Source organism: Thalassophryne amazonica, chromosome 10, assembly GCF_902500255.1.
Source record: "Thalassophryne amazonica chromosome 10, fThaAma1.1, whole genome shotgun sequence".
Lineage (NCBI taxonomy): Eukaryota > Metazoa > Chordata > Actinopteri > Batrachoidiformes > Batrachoididae > Thalassophryne > Thalassophryne amazonica.
In genome coordinates this window covers 90857645-90884026 of record NC_047112.1, presented here as the reverse complement: position 1 = coordinate 90884026, position 26382 = coordinate 90857645, and the positions used below count along the sequence as shown (strand labels likewise).

The 26382-nt window shown below is 42.0% G+C and overlaps 2 long non-coding RNA genes across 2 annotated transcripts in view; one reads left to right on the top strand and one right to left on the bottom strand.

Annotated features, from left to right (window-relative positions):
• The first annotated feature begins 775 nt into the window (after positions 1–775).
• LOC117519186 lies at positions 776–24782 on the top strand. Its single transcript, XR_004563199.1, has 4 exons — positions 776–788; positions 8581–8591; positions 21300–21307; positions 24602–24782. It is a non-coding gene; the product is annotated as an uncharacterized LOC117519186 (long non-coding RNA).
• The window catches only part of LOC117519185, a 34369-nt gene continuing 18772 nt past the window's right edge, over positions 10786–26382 (bottom strand). The window contains exons 5-7 of the long non-coding RNA XR_004563198.1: positions 11145–11198; positions 11003–11044; positions 10786–10902 (exon numbers count right to left, since the gene is read on the bottom strand). This is a non-coding gene — a long non-coding RNA (uncharacterized LOC117519185). The remainder of the gene's footprint in view (positions 10903–11002; positions 11045–11144; positions 11199–26382) is intronic.

Genomic DNA, 26382 nt, shown 5'->3' with positions numbered 1-26382 from the left:
TGTTTTTGTTCCTCGCCAGCAGTACCAGATCCGACACGCCGAGGCAGTGGCCACCTGGGAGTTCGGGACTTGGCGGCTCCAGTATTCCCGGGGTTCGGTGGCGGAGGAAATCGTGTGGTTCCGGTTCTGCTTTGGACAGACGTCTCTTATCTTCGAGCCTGCCCACGTGACACATTCTTGTGAATTGACTTCTTTGTCTATTGTTGTGATCCGTTGTGTTTGTTGTGCTTATTCACAACAGTAAAGTGTTGTTATTTGACTTCCTCCATTGTCCGTTCATTTGCGCCCCCTGTTGTGGGTCCGTGTTCCTACACTTTCCCAACATAATGTTGTTGAAGTAGAGCTTCAGATTCACTGCATTTCATTTGGAGCTTCTTGTGGTCCTTCATGAGGCAAAAAAGGTCACTCGATTTCAGCAGGGAGAGTGAGGTATCTTGAGCATAGTGAACCTCCAGGTAGAGACGTCCTACCTTACTTAGTGTGTTCAGCTGTGTTAGTGGCTGCTACATATTCTTCAACTGCAGCAGCATCCCACTTGGAAATTCAGTCTTCTCTATGTAGTCTCCACCACAAAGTGTCTTTTTTGGCCTGTGATCTTGTAAAGGATTTATTAGCAGCCATTTTTCACCTGCAACAAGCATACAAATGACCAACATCTGAAATATAGCAATGATATACTGTTATTGTTTTCACTATTTATGCCCTTTATTCAATTCTGTCACTTTTGCTGAAAATGAAAATGAGTCTGTAGTGACATATGGCACACATAACTATCAATATTAAATTGTGTCCTGTGCTGAAAATATCTGCAAAATACCAAAAAAGTCATATTTTAAGCATTATTTGCAGCATTTTTGTCGTTTTTCGACAGTACTTACTTTGAGAGGGCATGTACATGGGTGTTAAGTTGGGCCAGTTTGTCAAGACTTAATAGATTCCTGTTAGGAGGTGTGGCCCCATATTTTTAAGGGTGTAATACCTTACGCCCCAACATAGTACCACCCCCTACTAATTTTAATTTAACCAGGTTCGGCCTATTGAGATCAAGACCTCTTTTGCAAGGGAGACATGGACAATTATAAAGTTTCCAGTTCACCTAACCTGCATGTCTTTTAAATGTGGGAGGAAACCGGACCATCCGGAAACACAGGGAGAATATGCAGACTCCACACAGAAAGGCTACAGGTGGGAATCGAACCCATGGCCTTCTTCTAACCACTAAGCCACTGTGCTGCCTAAAACAAGAAGAATGAACTGAACAAATGTAACTGTGTTTAGGATGTTTAACACGCAAGTAAAGGTGATCTCTGCTTAAAAACACTGCAAGATATGCATTTAATTCAACTGTACGAGGTCTATTAGACAATAAACCGACCCTTTTATTTTTTTTAACTATATGGATTTGAATGACGTGCAATTCCAACAATCATGCTTGAACCCTCGTGCGCATGCGTGAGTTTTTTCATGCGTGTCGGTGACGTCATTTCCCTGTGGGCAGGCCTTGAGTGAGATGTGGTCCCGCCCTCTCGGCTGAATTCCTTTGTTTCACACGCTGCTCGAGACGGTGCGCGTTGCTTTATCAAACTTTTTTCTGGACCTATGAGGAATATCCGAGTGGATACTATTCGAGAAATTAAGCTGGTTTCCGGTGAAAAGTTTAACGGCTGATGAGAGATTATGGGGTGTTTCTGTCGGTGTAAGGACTTCCCACGGGGCGGGACGTCGCGCAGCACTTCCAGGCGCCGTCGTCGGCCTGTTTCGAGCTGAAAACATCCTAATTTAAGGCTTCCTTCACCCAGGATGCCGTGAGAGAACAGAGAAGATTCAGAAGAGGCCGGCATGAGGACTTTATGCGGACATTCCACTGTTTAAAGACATTTTTTAATGAAAGACGTGCGCGCAAATTCGCCGAGTCGTTTCCGTGACGACTTGGCGAATCTGTGTGCGCCGCGACAGGAAAAACACCTCCGTGTTGAAAACCATTTGTAAAATTCAGGCAGCTTTTGATGGCTTTCAACAAGTGAGTAACTGAGAAATTGTTTAACAGCTTGGGCATGTTCCAACTTGCCCGTTAAGGTTTCCAACGGAGGTGTTTTTCCTGTCGCGACCCCCCGCGGTCGGGTCCGGCCTGACATGCGACTCTGCCCGCACGTTCTTTCATTACAAAATGTCCGTTAACAATGGAATGTCCGAATAAACGCCTCATGCCGACTTCTTCTGAAAGTTCTCTGTTCTCTGACGACTTCCTGGGTCAACAGAGCCTGAAATGTGGAAGTTTTCAACTTGAAACGGTGAGACGCTGCCGCCTCGAAGCGCAGATCGCCGTCAGGCGCTGTGGGCCGTCCTTACGGCGACACTACCAGACCAAAATCTCTCATCAGCTGTTAAGATTTTTACCGAAAACCAGCTGAATTTATCGAATGGTGTCCACTCAGTTGTGCCTTACAGTTTTGAAAAAATTTTGATCAAACAAAGCAGCAGTCTCTGAGCCATTCCTAAACAATGAAAAAATCGACGAGAGGGTGGGCGACTCCTCACTCAAAAAACGCTCGCATGCCCACAAGGGTTCAAGCATGTCTGATGTAATCACACGTGATTCAAATCCATATGGTTTTAGAAAAAAATAATAAGGTCGGATACTTTTCTAATAGACCTCGTATATCAGCCATAAAGAACATTTTGTTAAGTTGTTTCACAATTCAACATGACTTCAGTAGCACAATGTTTAACAGTTTAATTGGTTGACAATGGTGACATCTACTGTTTAGAAGAGCAACTATATTTCCCATGTTGATCACAAAATAAACAGATTAAAGGACATAAACATTAACAGAATCAATTTCACAAAATTTTCCTTGTGAAATATCTGATTAAGGCAAAAATGCTTTCTAATACTTTAATACCTATAGTGCTGTGAAAAAAAAACTTTGCATGGTTAAAACAGTTGGTTATAATGCAGAAATACTGCAAAAATAATGAAAAAGTTTTTCATTTTAAGTATTTTCATTTTAAGTGTTTTCACAGATGTGTCCCTAAGATTCATAGAGGGATATGTTTTGCAAACTTATTACCCATTACTGCACTGGATGACACTGAAATTGAGGATGGCCTGTTGGCTGTTCCAGCAGTATCAAATATTTCATGTTTGTTACTTACACATTGTATGTAATGTCTTAAACTTAAACCTACTTTTAGGCACCTTGTCTATGTTACTCTGGAGCCACCCCTACAGTCGAACTGTTCAACTGCTAATCCTACTGAGGTCCTTAGTTTGGGTCTCGTTAACATGTCACCGTTTTGTCACCGTTTATAGGCCCCCTCGGTCAATACTCGGAATTCTTAGATGAATTTGGTGCATTCATTTCTAATTTGTCAACTAGTGCAGATAATATTTTGATTATTGATGATTTTAACATCCATGTAAATAAGCCCTCTGATCCTGTCTGTAAATCATTTATGGAAATTGTGGATGCATTAGGATTTCTGCAATGCGTTCAGGACTCAACACACATTAGTAGAATTATCCTGGATCTAGTTGTCGCACGTGGTATTGCTGTTACGAATTTTGATATCATACCCCTTGCATCAGTGGTCTCTGGCCACTCACTTAATAGGTTTACATTTTCGCTGCTGTGTGTAGCGGAGCAATAACCTTGTTTATTACAGTGGCGTTGTACAACCCCAATTCCAATGAAGTGTAAAATGTAAATAAAACAAAATACGATTTGTAAATCCTCTTCTACCTATATTCAATTGAATACACTACAATGACAAGATATTTAATGTTCAAACTGATAGACTTTATTGTTTTTATGCAAATATTTGCTCATTTTGAAATGGATGCCTGCAACATGTTTCAGAAAAGCTGGGACAGTGGTATGTTTACCACTGTGTTGCATCACCTTTCCTTCTAACAACACTCAATAAGTGGCGTAGTTCCAAACTTGAAGTATTCCATCTTGCGTTGCGCGATGCCATCTTAGATTATAAGCATGCACTATTGACTACAAAGTGGACATATTACTCTGATTTGATTAATAAAAACAAGTGTTACTCAAAGTTCTTGTTCAACACGGTGTAATACTTCTTCATGGCCAACCACCTGTAAGTCGTTCTCCATTTTCAGCACAAGATTTCTTGGATTACTTTGCGAAGAAAACTGAAGATATTAGATTAAACATATCCCAGCACGCGCTGGCACCCGCTGCACCCTGCTATTGAGGTGGGTGCCATTGCTGCGGTGTCACCTAGATTTACAGAGTTTGATGGTATCTTCCTCAATGTGCTGACAAAACTTGTAATGTCTACAAAAAGCACAACCTATTTACCTGACCACATCCCAACAAAACTGTTTAAGAACCTGTGGCTTATTCTTGGGCCGACAGCGCTGGAAATTATTCATCTATCATTAACTTCTGAATCTGTTCCTAAATGTTATAAATCTGCAGTGATTAAATTGTTACTTAAGAAATGAAATCTTGGCCGTAGTGTACTGAAAAAATATAAGCCAAAATCAAATGTCATTTTGCTCTAAAATTCTGGAAAAAGTGGTCTCATGGCAGCTTGTAGGCTATCTTACTGAGAATAATCTTTTTGAGCCACTGAAGTCTGCTTTTAGAAAATACTACTCCACAGAGACAGCTCTTACTAAAGTGGTGAATGATCTTCTGCTTGCAATGGATTTGGGCACCACTGGTGCTGTTAGATCTCAGTGCTGCATTCGATACCATGGATCCAGCAAGATATCGGCATCAATTTGATCAGTTAGTGCTCAGCTTAGGTTCATGTGTCATGCATCATATGGACAGGGTGAGGAACCTTGGGGTGATGTTTGACCTTGTGTTGTCCTTTGGTCTTCATATTAGTGATGTTGCGAGAGATGCCTTCTTCCATTTGCGAAATATAGCGAGGATGAATCGCATTTTGTCCATAGCTGATGCTGAGACCCTGATTCATACCTTTGTTTCCTCCAGGTTGGATTATTGTAATGTCCTGTTTTCAGGGTTGCCACAGTCCAGCATCAGGGGTCTCCAATTAGTTCAGAATGCTGCTGTCAGACTTTTGACACGGAGCAGAAAGTTTGACCATATTACACCTGTTCTGCCATCCCTCCATTGGCTACCTGTCTCTGTGAAATCAGACTTAAAGGTTCTATTATTAGCCTATAAAGTTGTTCATAGACTGGCACCAACTTATTTAGCTGATCTGATTAAACCCTATGTACCATCCCGGGCCTTGCGCTCACATGATGCAGGACTGCTTTGTGTTCCGAGGGTAAAGAAAAAGTCTGTCGGACAAAGGGCCTTTTCATATCGTGCACCTGTATTGTGGAACAGTCTCCCAGTGTCGATAAGACAGTCCAATGCTGTGGAGACCTTCAAGTCAAGACTGAAGACATATTTTTCTATCAGTGCTATGGCTAATATATGAGTTATTCTACTCTTTTTAATTCTTTTTAAATTTTATTCAATTTTTTGCTTTTTTAAACTGTGTTTTAAATTGTTTTTAATTCATTTTAAATTGTTTTGAACTGTTTTGTGTGAAACGCCTGGGGGCAATGTTGTCATGATTTGGCGCTTTACAAACTGAATAAATTGAAATTGAATTCAAAATATTATCTTTCAATCAGATTTTATTTTTACTGACCATGGTTTTATAAGAACATCACATAAAAAGAAACAGAAACACATTAAAATCACACATTAAAAACCTTTCTAAATAAAATGTTTTAACCTGCTTTTTAAAAGACTCCACAGACTTTGGCGCTCTCAGGTGTTGGAGCAGGGCGTTCCAAAGTCGTGGGGACGGATTAATATCTCTTTGAGTAGATGGAATCAGTTAATCAGTGAAATCACCTGGTGGAGTCAGTGGCTGCAAAGATTCAAATGAATCTTGAATGAATTCAAATGATGACCTTTTGGGCCCCTTCACACACAACACGATTGAGGCTGAATGGCGCACGAAGGAGGATTCGAATGGCACTCGTCAAAAATCAGAGCCGCACTTGAAGGCCTCGTGCAGGAGTCGCCACATCCATTCAGACACAGGACATGCACTCTACATTCACGTGTTGCACGCGCCGGAAACCCATTTGAACAGAGGGGAAGATGAAGTCACACTGCTGTCTGATTGTGCTGCAACATTCATACGGCATGTTGAACAGAGGTCGGACATTTTGGGCCGTGGCCATAGGGGCTGCACGAAATCATTGGCCATGTCGAACTTTGGCCGAATGGCGCGATCGAGGCAGCCTTCACACCAGCGGTCGAATGACGGGCTATCCCACGTATCCCACACATCGGGAGCTATTCAGATCAAATATATCTTATATAAAACATAGATCTTGCAGTTGATTAGCAACAAGTTTTAGACAGTTAAAGTCAGTTTTATTCAGTGAGCTAAGGGAAGAGGAATTCCACCCTTTGTTTTTATTTTTAATGTACTTAAAAGACGAGCTTATCTTCTAGTCCATTATTTTCTAGTCTGAATCTCAGTACTATTTGTTGTTTTCTTGTCTGAAACTTGTTAAATTTGTTGTCGTCTACACCTCTACAGGGATACAGTTGCTATTTATCTTAATTTTATTAAGATCTTATTGTTCTCTGTTCAATTTGTACTTACTTTATTTCACTGGTATCCCGGTGTAAATGATTATACGTATATAAACAACACACTTATTGCTACTTACATTAATTGATGAGATTATAAAGTCTTTGCAATCTTTACATATTTAATCGAGCTCCTCAGTGTTACGTTTTAGCCTCACATGGACCACAGTAGAAATAAACATTTGTTTTATTGTGTCATCTGGGTATCATTGATATATTCACCTTTCTGTGTTTATATTGATTTTACAAAATTAACTCAATCAATTCTGTATATATATATATATATATATATATATATATATATATATATATATATATATATATATATATATAGTGTGTCATGTTTGAGAGGTCACTCTCGCATTTTTGAGGTGCAAAGATGCAAATATGACTCAAGAAAATATTTTTTTCAAATACAGTTGTAACTTTGTGGAACAGCCTCCCTCATCATGTGGTAAATGCTACAAGTGTTATTACTTCACAGTGTTTGATTTTTATTGTGATTGACGATTTTATTGTGGTGTTTGATGACTTTCACTGTGCTATTTGCGAGTTTTATACTGTTATAGTTATGAGTTTTACTATGATGCTTTTTTAAATGACGAATGATGTTTGCTTTTATTGTATTTTTATACACGTTTTATGAACAATTAATGATTATTGACCATGACCAGTTGCTGACAGTCTGCATGCTCTTATCAATAATATTAGCAAGTTTTGTCCTGAATACGATTTAAAATCAACAAGAACTTCATTCAAGCTACATTTTGAACATACTTTGAGGGGATAACTTGATGAAGCCACGGCAGAAAACGCAAGAAAACACACAGAATCTGTCCTTTACAAACGCATCTGGTGTTACTGCTGGCAGACGACCTGAAGTGAATTACCCCAACTCTCGCAGCTGAGTGGCTGAAATCTCTGGGTTGCAAGCTCACAAACAGAACTCAATGGAACGAGCCCTTGAGTAGGCATTCCAGTCTCTCTACTTCTACGTATGTTCTTGTAATGTTCTGTGTTCTCTCATTATTTTGTCCATACACATTTTCGTTGATTTATGTACATATATCCAACATGTGATTGCTGCCGCTGCTGTGAGTGTGGTGTGGTATCACACCTCTCACATGCTCGCACTGTGTTCGTGCATGTGCACACGACTGTGCACGAAACCGTCACAGCAGGATTGTTCACGTCTGTCCGACCATGTGTCCCTCTCAACAGCGGGTGGCATTTTTTGCACGTCACCAATTCAGCTTTTTTCACCCTTTTTGAGACGGTTTCTGCTTCTTCTGCCCAACTTTGTGTTATGTGTGAAGGGGCCCTTAAGCGTATAGTCAACACACATCTCTACATTTTTTTTCCTTTTTCTTTCTTCTTACAGTGTGTGTGTGTGTGTGTGTGTGTGTGTGTGTGTGTGTGTGTGTGTGTGTGTGTGTGTGTGTGTGTGTGTGTGTGTGTGTGTGTGTGTGTGTGTGTGTGTGTGTGCAAAAGAGAGATACAATGTACTAAGTATACACTGAAAACTGTTGAATTTTCATGATTTAAATACAGACAAGGACAAATTTATCAGCCCCCCTGATGTTTTCTTCAAAATTCTCCTGTTTTTTAACAGACAAAGGACTTTTCAACACAGCATTTCTCAGCATGTTTGTTGATGTTTATGTTATTTTACTTTGCACGCACAAAAAAATTATTTCACAAAAAACCAAACACTACCGGGTTCAAAATTATTAACCCCCTTAAGAACTGACCTTTTTCTAGAACCATAGCACAATCAACTGTTGTGCAATGATGCGTTTTAACTTTTTAAAGCTTAAGGCTTGTAAAACCAAATTAAAACTGAGGGTTATCTTCTAGTGTACACACAGTATAAAAACATGTGAAAAGGTTTGAGGTGTCACTGAGAAAGCATCAAAAGAAATCAGTTTAGACTTGAGGAAAAAGAACTGTTAATGCTCACAAAGCAAGAGAGTTACTTTCCAAGTGTGAAGAACTGGAGTGCAAAGTATCAAGAAATTCAAAGAGAGCCACACAGCATGGAACAAGCCTGGCAGAGGGTAGGAAATGAAATATTTCAGACTCTGGAAAGAAAACTAGTGAGAGATGTATCTAAAGACCCCAGAACAACTGCCAAGACACTTGTGAATGACTTAGCCAAGTCGGGAATTGTAATCTCAAAGAAGGCAGTCACTAGAGCACTGGACAGGAATGGACTGTGAGGTTGCAGACCAATAAAAACTCCACTTCTGCATAACAGAGACCTTTCATGGGTGTCATGGGTGCCAAGTACAACCTGGATGAATGAATAAATTTATCTATTCAGCACACACAGACTCAAAATTAGCAGAAAAAAACAGCTCATAAAGAAAACAATTTAACAATGTATCCATGTACCTTAAGGGTGGAGGCAGAAGCACAAGCTTATAACCACCCACCTCTTTATCCATAAAAAATGTATACATATGCATATATAAATATACACATACCCATGATACAAAGTATAAATTAATCACTGGACTAAAATTTCAAAACACAACCATGCAAACAATATTATAGAATGCACAAACCTAAAACAAACAAACAAAAAAATTATACACCAAATTCATCTTGCTGAAGAATTATTATGCATACTGAGAGTGTGTCCTCTGGTCAGATGAGATTAAACTAGCGCTCTTTAGACATGGAGGCATTACTTAAGTTTGGACAAAGACGGGAGAGACGTACAACCCAAAGAACACCGTCCCCACAGTGAAACACCGGTGAGAGTACTATGCTTTAGGGATGCTTCAGTGTGTCTGGAAATGGGAATCTCTTCAAGGTGGAAGGAATCATGAAGAAAGAAGGATATGTGAAGATTTTCAAAGAAAACTTTAAGCAGTAGGCAGTGAAACCAGGTCTGGGTCATTCCTTTGTCTTCCAGCACGTCAATGACCCAAAACAAATCACTCCTGGTGAAGAACTACCCCCAGAAGACCAAAGTGAACGTTCCTGAGTGGCCAGCACAAAGACCTGACTTGGATCCCAGTGATAATCTGTGGGGTGAATTTAAGACCAACATCCATGTTGGAAGACCATCAAATCTGGAGGAGCTTGAATGGGCTGAGATTCCTCAGGAGTCATGTCTGAGTCTTATTGAAAACTACAACAAAGGACTACAGGCTGTTATTGAGCAAAAGGGACACACAAATGAGGGAGGTGATAGTCTAGTGGTGAAGTGTTGGGCTTCAGACCAGAAGATCCTCAGATGAAAACCCAGTCTGACTGGAAAATCACTAAGAGCCCTTGGGCAAGGTCCTTAATCCCCAGTTGCTCCCAGTGTATAGTGAGCGCCTTGCATGGCATCACCCTGATATTGGTGTGTCTGTGTGAATGGGTGAATGTGAAGCATCATTGTAAAGCGCTTTGAGAGTCTGATGCAGATAGAAATGCTCGATATAAATACAATCCATTTAATTGACTATTAGCATCAGAGGGGCTAATAATTTTGACCCTGGTGGGTTTTGTGAAATAATTTTGTTTCTGTGTGCAAAGTAAAATAAAACTAAGATGTTTAGGAATGCTTTGCTGAAAATTCCTTGCTCTGCTAAACAACAACAAAAAAAAAAGCACTTGGGAAATTTTGAAGAAAATGTTAAATTTCATAGGGGTCTAATAATTTTGTTCTTATCTGTATGTACATCAGTTGCACTTGATCAGAATGTGTCCAAATAACAGATTGTTCTTATGTTTCTACTTGAGATTCATTCTGTTATTTGGACGCATTCTGATTATGTGCAACTGATGTACATATTTAAATCTTGTTTAAATTTTCCCACTGTATATTAATTTATATCATTTTATTTTAAAATATACTTATGTGTAAGATTAATTTATGTTTTATCTTACAATATTATAATGTAATAGAAATGTGCATATTATGGATTTTCTTTGTGTTGTTTAATGTGTAGCCATTTTGGAGAAAATGCATTTCTGAAATGCACCGATTTATAATGTGTAATTCATCAAATGTAGACAAAATCCAGATCGCATTAGAGCAGATTTAAGGCAAGTCATTGGATACTGGAAAATAAAATGCAAAGTTGAAAAAGAATATTTCAATCAATCAATCAACATTTATTTATAAAGCGCTTTACAGCAGCCAGATGGTGTCCAAAGTGCTTTTACAGTATATCTGGTAATATTCTTTGTGTACATTCAGACATCACTGTGGAGCGTTGGCAGAAGGCTGAGGTTAGAATCACTTGGTCACGGTGCAGCGGCTTGGGTCTTTGTGTCCTTCAGAGGTTTTTCCATCCTGCAGCACAATCTCACATATGATCATGACATTTGAACCCATTTCCTACCACAGAGGACGTGTTCAGACTCCAAATACATATAAAACAACCTTTCAATACCTTTAGTTATTCATATTCTAGGGTTCTTCTTCCATTTCGCGGCTGTAAGAGTAAACAAAAAATATCATTACAAAAGCATCACATCATCACATAGAACATTCATTTATGAATTAATTTTTCTTGACATGAACATCTTTCATACCCGATACAGAAAATAACCCCTGCTCCGGATTCCTGCAGGACCCTGAAGTTCTTCCTGATCAGAGACACAGTTTTTTACTTAACCAACCACATACTGTATGTTACCTTCCTATGGTCTTATGACTGTAATTACTAGAGATCCATGAGCAAGTTCACAAAATGACCCCAAAAAAGGTGCACACGAGTGGGTTATATCCTATGTAGGAGATGTTCCCTAAAAGAAAGTGGCGATTGTAGGGTGATGGCAGGGGAGACTGTAGTTATAGCATTGGATGGTGGTTTGTAGGATGATTGTGAAGACAAAGAGAATGAAGTAGGTGAGAGCTGAATCAAGGAGCAGATGTTAGAAGTAAAAGGGAGAACACTGTTGTGTGAAATTCAGAGAGCACGTGAAATGGACTGGATGGAGGTGAAGGGAGTCTGGACAACTAAATACTGAGTGTGACATATGACCAGAGCAAGGAAGAAAAATAGACTTAGTGGTGGAATTAAGTTGTTCAGGAAAGTATAAGAAAAAAGAGGCTGGAGTAAGATAACTGTGAAGTCAGTAAGCAAGGAGACGAGGCACAGATGCAGTGTAAGGTGAAAAGAGATATGGTAAAAGGAAAGGAAACTGCATATAGCAAGTTGTACATAAAAATGGACACTATAGATGGAGAAAAGGATTTGTACCAATTGGCCAGACAGAGAGATCGAAGCCCCGTTTACACATAGATGGTAAGAACTCCCGGATGCGTCCCGGAAGAGTTTTTGGCCGTCTTATGGATCACATGCCGTTGTTAACGCCGGCACTAGGGGGCGTGGCTTAGTTCCGGCTTTACCAGGAATCATCGAAAAAATGATTCAACATGTCGAATAATTCCGGGAGCGCTCCCGGAGAATTCACGTGATGACGGAGACAACGCGAACAACGGCGTTTGATACTTTTTAATCGTCATTTCATCCCGCCCCTTCCTGTAGTGCCGCAGTTTACACCGCTGTAATTGGCGGCCAGCGTTGTATCCCTAACCAACGGCATGTAAAATGGCGATAGAGCCCACATCGGCGTCCTCAAAGGTGTTTTAACCGGCGACAGAGGAAGACAAAACGGCAGCGCTAGCGGGACAGTACGCCGTTCTAAACGCCACCTCCCAGTTAATGGCGTTCCAAACGGCCGATAGACGGCGGTCAGTATAAAAACGCTAGCGCGCTGCATGCAGGCCTCTCACTCGCGGCCAGCTCCAGATATTTTTGCAGAGAAGCTCCAGTATGCCTCCTAAAATAAAATTGGCAGCGGCAAGGACTTACCAAGAGGTCTGGTTCAGAAGCAAAGGAGAGGCCTGTGGTGGAGACGAGCAACACGTTGAGGAGAGGGAAAGGAGAGGAAAAGAAAAGGCTGAGAAATGAGCTCCCTCCCCTGCAGTGACAGCTGCTTCAGCCTATTATACTCTGGGGGCGGTGCCTATATGCAAAAGTTCCTGGAGTAACGCAGGATTTGCCTGGATAAATCCAGTAGTACACAGGCGGCGGCGGCAGCAGAAGACCGCCGTTCTCACGAGCGTGTTAACCTGCGATTGTAAAGGATAGAACTGGGTATTAACCCCCGTTGCCTGACGTGTGCTGGATGCTACGGCGTCAAAATGTAGCTTTATTCTGCGGATTTAGCGACGTTTTATCCGCGTATTTGCGGCTAGTACGGCGCTCAAAACGCCGGCGAAATGCGCCGCCCCTTTCCACCGCGAAAACAGCCAGAATTACCGCGAACTTCGGTCTACGTACTACCCGCCGACAAAACCATCTATGTGTAACATGGGCTTGAGATAGAAAGGATGTGCAGTATGTCAGGGTGATGAAGGACGCAGATGGAAATGTACCAACAAGAATGAGTTAAGATGGCGGAGGAGCCGATATACAGTAGTGTTCAGAATAATAGTAGTGCTATGTGACTAAAAAGATTAATCCAGGTTTTGAGTATATTTCTTATTGTTACATGGGAAACAAGGTACCAATAGATTCAGTAGATTCTCACAAATCCAACAAGACCAAGCATTCATGATACGCACACTCTTAAGGCTATGAAATTGGGCTAGAAAAAGGTAGAAAAGGGGGTGTTCACAATAATAGTAGCATCTGCTGTTACACTACAAACTCAAAACTATTATGTCCAAACTGCTTTTTTAGCAATCCTGTGAATCACTAAATTAGTATTTAGTTGTATAACCACAGTTTTTCATGATTTCTTCACATCTGCGAGGCATTAATTTTGTTGGTTTGGAACCAAGATTTTGCTCATTTACGAGTGTGCCTGGGGTCATTGTCTTGTTGAAACACCCATTTCAAGGGCATGCCCTCTTAAGCATAAGGCAACATGACCTCTTCAAGTATTTTGACATATTCAAACTGATCCATGATACCTGGTATGCGATATATAGGCCCAACACCATAGTAGGAGAAACATGCCGATATCATGATGCTTGCACCACCATGCTTCACTGTCTGCACTGTGAACTGTGGCTTGAATTCAGAGTTTGGGGGTCGTCTCACAAACTGTCTGCAGCCCTTGGACCCAAAAAGAACAATTTTACTCTCATCAGTCCACAAAATATTCCTCCATTTCTCTTTAGGCCAGTTGATGTGTTCTTTGGCAAATTGTAACCTCTTCTGCATGTCTTTTATTTAACAGAGGGGGTTTCTTGCAAATAAATTAGCTTCACACAGGCATCTTCTAACTGTCACAGCACTTACAGGTAACTCCAGACTGTCTTTGATCATCCTGGAGCTGATCAGTGGGTGAGCCTTTGGCATTCTGGTTATTCTACTATCCATTTTGATGGTTGTTCTTCCACGCGTCTCTATTTTATTTTTTTTTGTCCATTTTAAAGCATTGGAGATCATTGTAGATGAACAGCCTATAATTTTTTGCACCTGCGTGTAAGTTTTCTCCTCTCCAATCAACTTTTTAATCAAACTACGGTGTTCTTCCGAACAATGTCTTGAATGTCCCATTTTTCTCAGTCATTCAAAGAGAAAAGCATGTTCAACAGGTGCTGGCTTCATCCTTAAATAGGGGACACCTGATTCACACCTGTTTGTTCCACAAAATTGACGAACTCACTGACTGAATGCCACACTACTATTATTGTCAACACCCCCTTTTCTACTTTTTTTTTACTAATAGCCCAATTTCATAGCCTTAAGAGTGTGCATATCATGAATGCTTGGTCTTGTTGGATTTGTGAGAATCTACTGAATCTACTGGTACCTTGTTTCCCATGTAACAATAAGAAATATACTCAAAACCTGGATTAATCTGTTTAGTCACATAGCACTACTATTATTCTGAACACTACTGTATGAAGAAAGTGAGGCAGACAGACAGACAGACAGACAGACAGACAGACAGACAGACAGACAGACAGACAGACAGACAGATAGATAGACAGATAGATAGATAGATAGATAGATAGATAGATAGATAGATAGATAGATAGATAGATAGATAGATAGATAGATAGATAGATAGATAGATAGATAGATAGATAGATAGATAGATAGATAGATAGATAGATAGATGTGGAGAGTAAATTAGGAGAGATGAAAGTAGAGGTTTTATCTACAACCCCAATTCCAATAAAGTTGTGACGTTGTGTAAAATGTAAATAAAAACAGAATGCAATGATTTGCAAATCCTCTTCAACCTATATTCAATTGAATACACCACAAAGACATTTAATGTTCAAACTGATGAACTTTGTTTTGTGCAAATATTTGCTCATTTTGAAATAGATGCCTGCAACACATTTCAAAAAAGTTGGGACGGGGCAACAAAGGACTTGGAAAGTTGATGAATGCTCAAAGAACACCTAATTGGAAACAGGTGTGTGTCATGTTTGGGTATAAAAGGAGCATCCCCAAAAGGCTCAGCCATTCACAAGCAAAGATGGGGTGAGGATCACCACTTAGTGAACAACTGCATGAAAAAATAGTCCAACAGTTTAAGAACAATGTTTCTAAAAGTTCAATTGCAAGGAATTTAGGGATTCCATCATCTACAGTCCATAATATAATCAGAAGATTCAGAGAATCTGGAGAACTTTCTACACGTAAGCAGCAAGGCCAAAAACCAACATTGAATGTCTGTGACCTTCGATCCCTCAGGTGGCACTGCATTAAAAACTGACATCATTGTGTAAAGGATCTTACCACGTGGGCTCAGGAACACTTCAGAAAGCCATTGTCAGTTAATACAGTTCATCGCTACATCTACAAGTGCAAGTTAAAATTCTACCATGCAAAGTGAAAGCTATACAGCAACAACATCCAGAAATGCCGCCGCCTTCTTTGGGCCCGAGGTCATTTGAAATGGACAGATGCAAAGTGGCAAAGTGTGGTGTGGTCTGATGAGTCCACATTTCAAATTGTTTTTGGAAATCATGGACGTCGTGTCCTCCAGACAAAAGACGAAAAAGACCATCCAGATTGTTCCCAGCGTGTTCAAAAGTCAGCATCTGTGATGGTATGGGGGTGTGTTAATGCCCATGGCATGGTCAGCTTACACATCTGTGATGGCACCATCACTGCTGAAAGGTACATACAAGTTTTGGAGCAACACATGCTGCCATCCAAGCAACGTCTTTTTCAGGGACGTCCCTGCTTATTTCAGCAAGACAATGCCAAGCCACATTCTGCACGTTACAACAGCATGGCTTTGTAGTAAAAAGGTGTGGGTACTAGACTGGCCTGCCTGCCATCCAGACCTGTCACCCATTGAAAATGTGTGGCGCATTATGAAGCGCAAAATACGACACCGGAGACCCCGGACTGTTGAACAACTGAAGTCGTACATTAAGCAAGAATGGGAAAGAATTCCAAGCTTCAACAATTAGTGTCCTCAGTTCTCAAATGCTTATGGAGTGTTATTAGAAGGAAAGGTGATGTAACACAGTGGTAAACATACCACTGTCCCAGCTTTTTTGAAACATTTTGGAGGCATCCATTTCAAAATGAGCAAATATTTGCACAAAAACAATAAAGTTTATCAGTTTGAACATTAAATATCTTGTCTTTGTGGTGTATTCAATTGAATATATTTTGAAGGGGACTTGCAAATCATTGTATTCTGTTTTTTTTGTTTTGTTTTGTTTTTTTTACATTTTACACAACGTCCCAACTTAATTGGAATTGGGGTTGTACATTGGTTCATAAAATCTTGAAAAGCAAGAGAATGCCTGACGAGAGGAGAAAACGTTTACTCTGTTGTGTGTTGGGGGGGGGGGGGGGGTTTGGCTGGACAAGGTTGGGTTCTTTTGTGTTTATTTTCCTTCCCAGGTGATTTGGGGCTGTTCTCTGAGGAAAATGTGCTGCAGAAGAGTCTCTCTCCTCTGTTACGATGATTGGGTGCACCTGTTGCATTCTCGTGCGGCTCTCTATTAGGACAATCCACGACACCTGTGATGTTCACGTGCAGATCTGAGGACTTCCAGCTGGTACCAATGTAGTGATGAAGAACTACATTTAAACCAGCAGTGAGTTGGATAAGATTGCCGGAGAATACGACCTTGTGACAACCGTGTGGGGACGCTGAGGGCCGTTTCAGAGTCTGACATCGCGCCTGTGAAGGAGGACGAGGGTGAGAGGCAAACGTTGTCAGCACACGACAGAGGTGAATATTCTGAAAAGTTTATCCGTGAATGTAAATTGGCGTTTATACGCAGCTATAAGTAATTATTGGTGAAAATCGTTTGGCGTGCTCCTCACGGCAGTGGCGTGCGGATTAATGATCCTCCACTAGCTGTGAGCAGCAGCCTCTTTGAACTAAGTTTGAAACCAGACCTAAACGTGTAGCTGATAAGTTTGCCTCTAAACAATATTTCGTAGTAATAAGTGTTGAATAATCTCATCTCTGTTCCTCCTTCACAGAGTACAGTCTGGGAAAGTCACCTGGGGGGGGTGTTGGCGGAACTCCTGAGTCCTGTACGTTCGGACTCCGACTGTTGAGACGCTGAGAGAGCGCGCCACCTTTTCACCTCACCAGAACTTAAATTATTTAGTATTTCATGTATAGCACAAAGGGAGAAAAATAAATGTTTTCTTTTTGGAACTGCTTCTGATTATTTCATGCTGGGTTCAGTCAGATACTGGACCGCTCCTCAGTCCGCGTCTTATCCATAACAGAATTCTCCGGCCAAACCAATATGGACCCAGTGGCAGAAGCAGTTTCATTTCAGGAGAAAGTCCAGAAGCACCTGGAGATGAAAACAAATGCCGTGGTTCAACGATTGCTGAACCTCCGACAGGGGAGACGAAGCGCAGCTGATTAGTCTGTGGATTTTTGAATCTTTTCCGCTCAGTCTGGTTGGAATGCTGCTGCTTTGAGGGGGGTGTTTGTAGACGGGTTGAATGACTCCCTGAAAGATGAGCTAGCCGTCCGTGACGGACCGAAGGATTTAGTTGAGTTAATATCCGTGGTTATTCGTCTAGACGATCGGATTAAGGAGCGTGGACGAGAGAGAGGGCGAGTGTCCAAGCGGGGTGTTTTGTCTCGGGGTTTTCCCCGACACAAGTCCGGACCGCCTCTTCTTCGTTCCTCTGAGACTCCTCTGACGGGACCTCTAGCTCCTCTAGTGGACGAGCCAATGCAACTCGAAAGGGTCAGAACAGCCATATTGCCCCTGTCAAACGAGCGTCAGGAGACAGCATCATAACATGGCTCCAGGTGTTTTATGGACATTTTTGTGGGATATAAATGGGAGTTTTTGTAAACCAGGTTTTGTGTATAGCACTTGAGGTAGTTCTGGTGGGGTGAACAGGCTGGCTGTCGGAGTTCGTTTGGACTCAGGTAAGCGTGTGTTTTTTTTTTAATTTTTAGTTATTTAATTTTTGTTGGCGGAATGGGTCGTTTTATTTTGTGTTTTATTTCCCTGTCCCCTAACCCCAGCCTCACACACTTCTGGCCGTTCGTCTTTGGTGTTGTGGGGTGGTGCAGGTTGGTTGCTGGGCATTCCCATGAGGACCTCTGCACCTAGGGGGGGGGTCCAGGGCTCTTTTCTTAGATTTAGTTGTTTCCCGGTTCCTCTCCAGCCTCAGCGTGCCTCTGACCGTTCGCTATTGGCATTGCTGAGGTGTCGGACAGTGGGGATATACTCCAGTCGGAGCGGTGGGGCCGATCAGTGCCGTACGCCTTTTCCGCTGCCCACCCCTCCCGGTAGGCTGGAGTATAGTCGGGGGGTCGGCACCGGCCGTCTTGCCGGTTTTCCCCTGCCCTTGGGGGTGGAGCTGGGTTGCGTTTTTCCTATTGGCTTCTCCGGCTTAGTAGTCCTGTGCCGATTGCCACGACGTGTTTCCCGACGGACCTGGAGGGTCTTTCAAGGTGCTGGGGAGGTCAATGGGGCTTTCTGTAGTTTTTGTTTGCTCCTGGGGTGGTTTTTGGAAATCCCTGGGGTTTGGGGTTTTTGTTTCCTCCTGTTTCCCCCTGGGGTTTGATGGGATGGTCCTCTGGGGGGGAGTTTGACTGTGGGGCCGACCAGCCGTGTTGGGCTGGGGTGGGGTTCCTGAGTTGTGGGGGTGTCTCCTGGGGTTTGATGGGACGGTCCTCTGGGGGATGTTAAGGCTCCCGTGTATGCCTGGGGATTCCTGGATGGCTCCTGCCGTGGTCGTTGCTCCTGGGGTTGACGATGAGGTCCCCTGGGGGAAGTCGGGCTCCACATGTTAGGGGAGGGCGTTGTTTGTTTTTTCCTTTGACCTGTGTTCTAGTGTGTTGGGGTATGTTTGTGGTACTCTCTGGGGGGGATGCTGGGGGCCTTTTATTTTGTGTTTTGTTTTTGTGTTTGGGGTTGTTTCGGGATGGTTTTTTTGTTTTGATGCCGGCCAGCCTTTCTGCCGCATCTCCCGGCTTTGCTGCCTGCTGTGATCTCTGCCCTCCTCCAGCTTTGGCCTTTGATGTGTGGGGTGGTTTTTGGGTCTGGTTTGTGTGGTCGCCGGGAGGCTTCCCGTTGACCGGGGGGGGGGGGGGGGGGGGGGGGGGGTTGGTTTGTTTTGTGTTTATTTTCCTTCCCAGGTGATTTGGGGCTGTTCTCTGAGGAAAATGTGCTGCAGAAGAGTCTCTCTCCTCTGTTACGATGATTGGCTGCACCTGTTGCATTCTCGTGCGGCTCTCTATTAGGACAATCCACGACACCTGTGATGTTCACGTGCAGATCTGAGGACTTCCAGATGGTACCAATGTAGTGATGAAGAACTACATTTAAACCAGCAGTGAGTTGGATAAGATTGCCGGAGAGTACGACCTTGTGACGACCGTGTGTGTTTCAGAGTCTGACATTGCGCCTGTGAAAGAGGACGAGGGTGAGAGGCAAACGTTGTCAGCACACGACAGAGGTGAATATTCTGAAAAGTTTATCCGTGAATGTAAATTGGCGTTTATACGCAGCTATAAGTAATTATTGGTGAAAATTGTTTGGCGTGCTCCTCACGGCAGTGGCGTGCGGATTAATGATCCTCCACTAGCTGTGAGCAGCAGCCTCTTTGAACTAAGTTTGAAACCAGACCTAAACGTGTAGCTGATAAGTTTGCCTCTAAACAATTTTTCGTAGTAATAAGTGTTGAATAATCTCATCTCTGTTCCTCCTTCGCAGAGTACAGTCTGGGAAAGTCACCTGGGGGGGGTGTTGGCGGAACTCCTGAGTCCTGAACGTTTGGACACCGACTGTTGAGACGCTGAGCGAGCGCGCCGCCTTTTCACCTCACCAGAACTTAAATTATTTAGTATTTCATGTATAGCACAAAGGGAGAAAAATAAATGTTTTCTTTTTGGAACTGCTTCTGATTATTTCATGCTGGGTTCAGTCAGATACTGGACCGCTCCTCAGTCCACGTCTTATCCATAACATACTCATTCTGATTTTTTTTTAAAAAACAAGGGTGATGTGCAGCCTATAGAGGCACAATGTTGGCCAACCATAGCATGAAGGTATGGGAAAGAGTAGTGAAAGTGAGGCTGAGAAAAGAGGTAAAAATCTGTGAGCAGCAATATGGTTTCATGCCAAAAAAGAGCACTACAGATACAATGTTTGCTCTGAAAGCACGAATGTAGAAGTATAGAGAAGGCCAGAAGAAGGTGAATTGTGTGTTTGTGGAATTAAAGAAAGCTTATGGCAGGGTGCCAAGAGATGAGTGTTGGTATTTTATGAGGGATTCTGGAGTGGCAGAAAGGTATGTGAGTGTTGTGCAGTATTATGTACAGAATAGTTTGACAGTGAGTTATACAGTAGGAATGATCGATGCACTCTAGGTGGAGGTGGGATTACATCAAGGGTCGACTCTGAGTCATTTCCTGTTGGACAGGTTGACCAACAAGATCAGACAGGAGTCTCTATGGACTATAATTGTGAACTGTCGGACAATGTCGGACTCTGTAGTTTTCTCTGGGCCCCTCCCCAATCGGACCGGGAGTGACATGTTTAGCCGCATGTTCTCCTTGAATTGCTGGCTGTCTGAGTGGTGTCCAAAAAATGAGGTGGGCTTCATAGATAATTGGCAAAGCTTCTGGGGAAAACCTGGTCTTGTTAGGAGAGACGGCATCCATCCCACTTTGGATGGAGCAGCTCTCATTTCTAGAAATCTGGCCAATTTTCTTAAATCCTCCAAACCGTGACTATCCAGGGTTGGGACCAGGAAGCAGAGTTGTAGTCTTACACACCTCTCTGCAGCTTCTCTCCCCCTGCCATCCCCTCATTACCCCATCCCCGTAGAGACGGTGCCTGCTCCCAGACTATCAATAACCAGCAAAAATCTATTTAAGCATAAAAATTCAAAAGAAAAAATAATATAGCACCTTCAACTGCACCACAGACTAAAACAGTTAAATGTGGTCTATTAAACATTAGGTCTCTCTCTTCTAAGTCCCTGTTGGTAAATGATATAATAATTGATCAACATATTGATTTATTCTGCCTAACAGAAACCTGGTTACAGCAGGATGAATTTGTTAGTTTAAATGAGTCAACACCCCCGAGTCACACTAACTGTCAGAATGCTCGTAGCACGGGCCGGGGCGGAGGATTAGCAGCAATCTTCCATTCCAGCTTATTAATTAATCAAAAACCCAGACAGAGCTTTAATTCATTTGAAAGCTTGTCTCTTAGTCTTGTCCATCCAAATTGGAAGTCCCAAAAACCAGTTTTATTTGTTATTATCTATCGTCCACCTGGTCGTTACTGTGAGTTTCTCTGTGAATTTTCAGACCTTTTGTCTGACTTAGTGCTTAGCTCAGATAAGATAATTATAGTGGGCGATTTTAACATCCACACAGATGCTGAGAATGACAGCCTCAACACTGCATTTAATCTATTATTAGACTCTATTGGCTTTGCTCAAAAAGTAAATGAGTCCACCCACCACTTTAATCATATCTTAGATCTTGTTCTGACTTATGGTATGGAAATAGAAGACTTAACAGTATTCCCTGAAAACTCCCTTCTGTCTGATCATTTCTTAATAACATTTACATTTACTCTGATGGACTACCCAGCAGTAGGGAATAAGTTTCATTACACTAGAAGTCTTTCAGAAAGCGCTGTAACTAGGTTTAAGGATATGATTCCTTCTTTATGTTCTCTAATGCCATATAACAACACAGTGCAGAGTAGCTACCTAAACTCTGTAAGGGAGATAGAGTATCTCGTCAATAGTTTTACATCCTCATTGAAGACAACTTTGGATGCTGTAGCTCCTCTGAAAAAGAGAGCTTTAAATCAGAAGTGTCTGACTCCGTGGTATAACTCACAAACTCGTAGCTTAAAGCAGATAACCCGTAAGTTGGAGAGGAAATGGCGTCTCACTAATTTAGAAGATCTTCACTTAGCCTGGAAAAAGAGTCTGTTGCTCTATAAAAAAGCCCTCCGTAAAGCTAGGACATCTTTCTACTCATCACTAATTGAAGAAAATAAGAACAACCCCAGGTTTCTTTTCAGCACTGTAGCCAGGCTGACAAAGAGTCAGAGCTCTATTGAGCTGAGTATTCCATTAACTTTAACTAGTAATGACTTCATGACTTTCTTTGCTAACAAAATTTTAACTATTAGAGAAAAAATTACTCATAACCATCCCAAAGACGTATCGTTATCTTTGGCTGCTTTCAGTGATGCCGGTATTTGGTTAGACTCTTTCTCTCCGATTGTTCTGTCTGAGTTATTTTCATTAGTTACTTCATCCAAACCATCAACATGTTTATTAGACCCCATTCCTACCAGGCTGCTCAAGGAAGCCCTACCATTATTTAATGCTTCGATCTTAAATATGATCAATCTATCTTTGTTAGTTGGCTATGTACCACAGGCTTTTAAGGTGGCAGTAATTAAACCATTACTTAAAAAGCCATCACTTGACCCAGCTATCTTAGCTAATTATAGGCCAATCTCCAACCTTCCTTTTCTCTCAAAAATTCTTGAAAGGGTAGTTGTAAAACAGCTAACTGATCATCTGCAGAGGAATGGTCTATTTGAAGAGTTTCAGTCAGGTTTTAGAATTCATCATAGTACAGAAACAGCATTAGTGAAGGTTACAAATGATCTTCTTATGGCCTCGGACAGTGGACTCATCTCTGTGCTTGTTCTGTTAGACCTCAGTGCTGCTTTTGATACTGTTGACCATAAAATTTTATTACAGAGATTAGAGCATGCCATAGGTATTAAAGGCACTGCGCTGCGGTGGTTTGAATCATATTTGTCTAATAGATTACAATTTGTTCATGTAAATGGGGAACCTTCTTCACAGACTAAAGTTAATTATGGAGTTCCACAAGGTTCTGTGCTAGGACCAATTTTATTCACTTTATATATGCTTCCCTTAGGCAGTATTATTAGACGGTATTGCTTAAATTTTCATTGTTACGCAGATGATACCCAGCTTTATCTATCCATGAAGCCAGAGGACACACACCAATTAGCTAAACTGCAGGATTGTCTTACAGACATAAAGACATGGATGACCTCTAATTTCCTGCTTTTTAAACTCAGATAAAACTGAAGTTATTGTACTTGGCCCCACAAATCTTAGAAACATGGTGTCTAACCAGATCCTTACTCTGGATGGCATTACCCTGACCTCTAGTAATACTGTGAGAAATCTTGGAGTCATTTTTGATCAGGATATGTCATTCAAAGCGCATATTAAACAAATATGTAGGACTGCTTTTTTGCATTTACGCAATATCTCTAAAATTAGAAAGGTCTTGTCTCAGAGTGATGCTGAAAAACTAATTCATGCATTTATTTCCTCTAGGCTGGACTATTGTAATTCATTATTATCAGGTTGTCCTAAAAGTTCCCTAAAAAGCCTTCAGTTAATTAAAAATGCTGCAGCTAGAGTACTGACGGGGACTGGAAGGAGAGAGCATATCTCACCCATATTGGCCTCTCTTCAATGGCTTCCTGTTAATTCTAGAATAGAATTTAAAATTCTTCTTCTTACTTATAAGGTTTTGAATAATCAGGTCCCATCTTATCTTAGGGACCTCGTAGTACCATATCACCCCAATAGAGCGCTTCGCTCTCAGACTGCAGGCTTACTTGTAGTTCCTAGGGTTTGTAAGAGTAGAATGGGAGGCAGAGCCTTCAGCTTTCAGGCTCCTCTCCTGTGGAACCAGCTCCCAATTCAGATCAGGGAGACAGACACCCTCTCTACTTTTAAGATTAGGCTTAAAACTTTCCTTTTTGCTAAAGCTTATAGTTAGGGCTGGATCAGGTGACCCTGAACCATCCCTTAGTTATGCTGCTATAGACGTAGACTGCTGGGGGGTTCCCATGATGCACTGTTTCTTTCTCTTTTTGCTCTGTATGCACCACTCTGTATTTAATCATTAGTGATCGATCTCTGCTCCCCTCCACAGCATGTCTTTTTCCTGGTTCTCTCCCTCAGCCCCAACCAGTCCCAGCAGAAGACTGCCCCTCCCTGAGCCTGGTTCTGCTGGAGGTTTCTTCCTGTTAAAAGGGAGTTTTTCCTTCCCACTGTAGCCAAGTGCTTGCTCACAGGGGGTCGTTTTGACCGTTGGGGTTTTACATAATTATTGTATGGCCTTGCCTTACAATATAAAGCGCCTTGGGGCAACTGTTTGTTGTGATTTGGCGCTATATAAAAAAAATTGATTGATTGATTGATTGATTGAACTGTAGTGAGAGTAGAGAGCAGACTGAGATGAGCCTGGACATGTGGAGCTATGCACTGGAGAGAGCGGGAATGAAAGTCAGTAGGACCAAGACTGAGTACATGTGTGTGAATGAGAGGGAACTTGGTGGAACACTGTGGTTGCAAGGAGTAGAGGGGGTGAAGGTAGATGGATTTAAATACTTGGGGTCAACTATCCAAAGTAATGCAGTGTGTTAAAGAGGTGAAGAAGAGAGTGCAGGCAGGTTGGAGTGGATGGAGAAAGGTGGCAGGAGTGATCTGAAGCGTGAAAGGGAAAATTTACAAGATGGTAAAGAGACCAGTGATGGGAATAACGGCGTTGAAATAAACGGCGTTACTAAAGCCGTTACTTTTTTCAGTAACGATTAATCTAACTATTTACTCTGACTGTCACTATAACGCCGTTACCATTACCGACACCCCGTTACTGCACGTTACTGAAGCAGCTCAATCATCTTTTTTTTTATTTTTTTACTTTGCGCATACAGACACAGGACTCTCAGGCGCAAGTGTGTGTGTCTTGTCAGTGTGTGTGTGAGTGACCAAGGAGGGGAGGGTGAGATAATCGCCTAAGCAATGATGATTGGCTAAGGTATAGTAAGATTACGTCTTCAGCCAATCAGAGAAACTAGGTGGGTGTTTAGAGCGCATGCATAGTGGCGGGTGTTTAGAGTGCATAGCAAGAGATGGCGAGTGAGCAGGACTCAAGTGGGAAGACAGCATTTGCTAGATGGAAATACAGACACTAACCTCATTGAGGTCAAAGGTAAAAATGTACACGTCGAGTGTACATTATGTCCCCAAGCAAAAACTTTGTCCACGTCTTGTTTAAGCAACTCCAACCTACTGAAACACCTGTCGATGGCTCACGCTTCTGCTAAACTAGTGGCCCAAGACACAGGTAGCAGGGCTGGTGTTAACGTGGGGTCCGCTAACAAAGGGCACCGTGAAGGACCCTCACTGTGTAAGCAGCAAAAGCTTGATTTTTGTGCTTCAGCTCCCCAAAAATTAACGCAGAGAGAGCTCTATGACTTGATAGGGAGATATATTGTGGATAACATGCTGCCGGTGTCAACAGTGGAGTCAGACTCCTTCAGAGCTCTGATAGGGAAAATACCGAGAAAAGGAGGCGTCGGCCCGCCTTGTAGAAAGACATTTTCGAAATACATTGATGCCGAATATGTTAAAATGAATGCTGAGCTCAAAAAAGAATTTGAACAGCTGGAATATTTGGCAACTACTGCAGACATATGGACTGCATATGGGCCGTCATACGTGAGCATTGCCACAGAGCTTGACAACATCCACTCGTCCTGTGGCATTTCGCACAAAATAACGGCAACTGTCATTGACAATGGCTCGAATTTCGTTAAGGCTTTTAAGAGGTATCAGTCAGTCAAGGAGGTTGACTCTGGAGATGAGGAAGATGATGAGGTGACTTTTGTTGACATGAATGATGTCTTGCAAAGCCGTGTTGATGAGGATGATGATGTGATTAATTTACCACCACACTACAGGTGTGCATCACACACACTGAACCTTGTGTCTTGTTCTGACATTGAGAAGTGGATTCTCTCCAGACCAGAGAAGGCAGTTTATAGGAGTGCAACTCCAAAATGCACAGCCTTGTGGAATAAGGCCAGCCGTTCCACAGTGGCCACAGAGGATGTAGAGGATGTGGTTGCAAAGAAGCTGATAGTGCCTTGCAGTACCAGATGGAATTCTTTTTATGAAGCCTTATCTAGGATCTGTGAGATTCCCATAGTCGACCTCAACACCATCTCATCCAAGTTTGGCTTAAAAGCAATCACAGAAAAAGAGCATCAGCTCCTGAAGGAATATTGCATTGCGATGAAGCCGCTGGCAGTCCCCCTAGATATCCTCCAGGGAGAGGACAACTGCTACCACGGCACGCTGCTACCTACCCTGGAGACCTTGATGATGAAAACCCGTGAGCTGAAGAGTGGACTCCAAATACTTGTGGACCTTCCAGAGACAATTGTTGAGGTAAGAACTACATTTCTGTCTAATACATCTATACATTGTGAAAATGAATAATATAGTATATATTATACTCG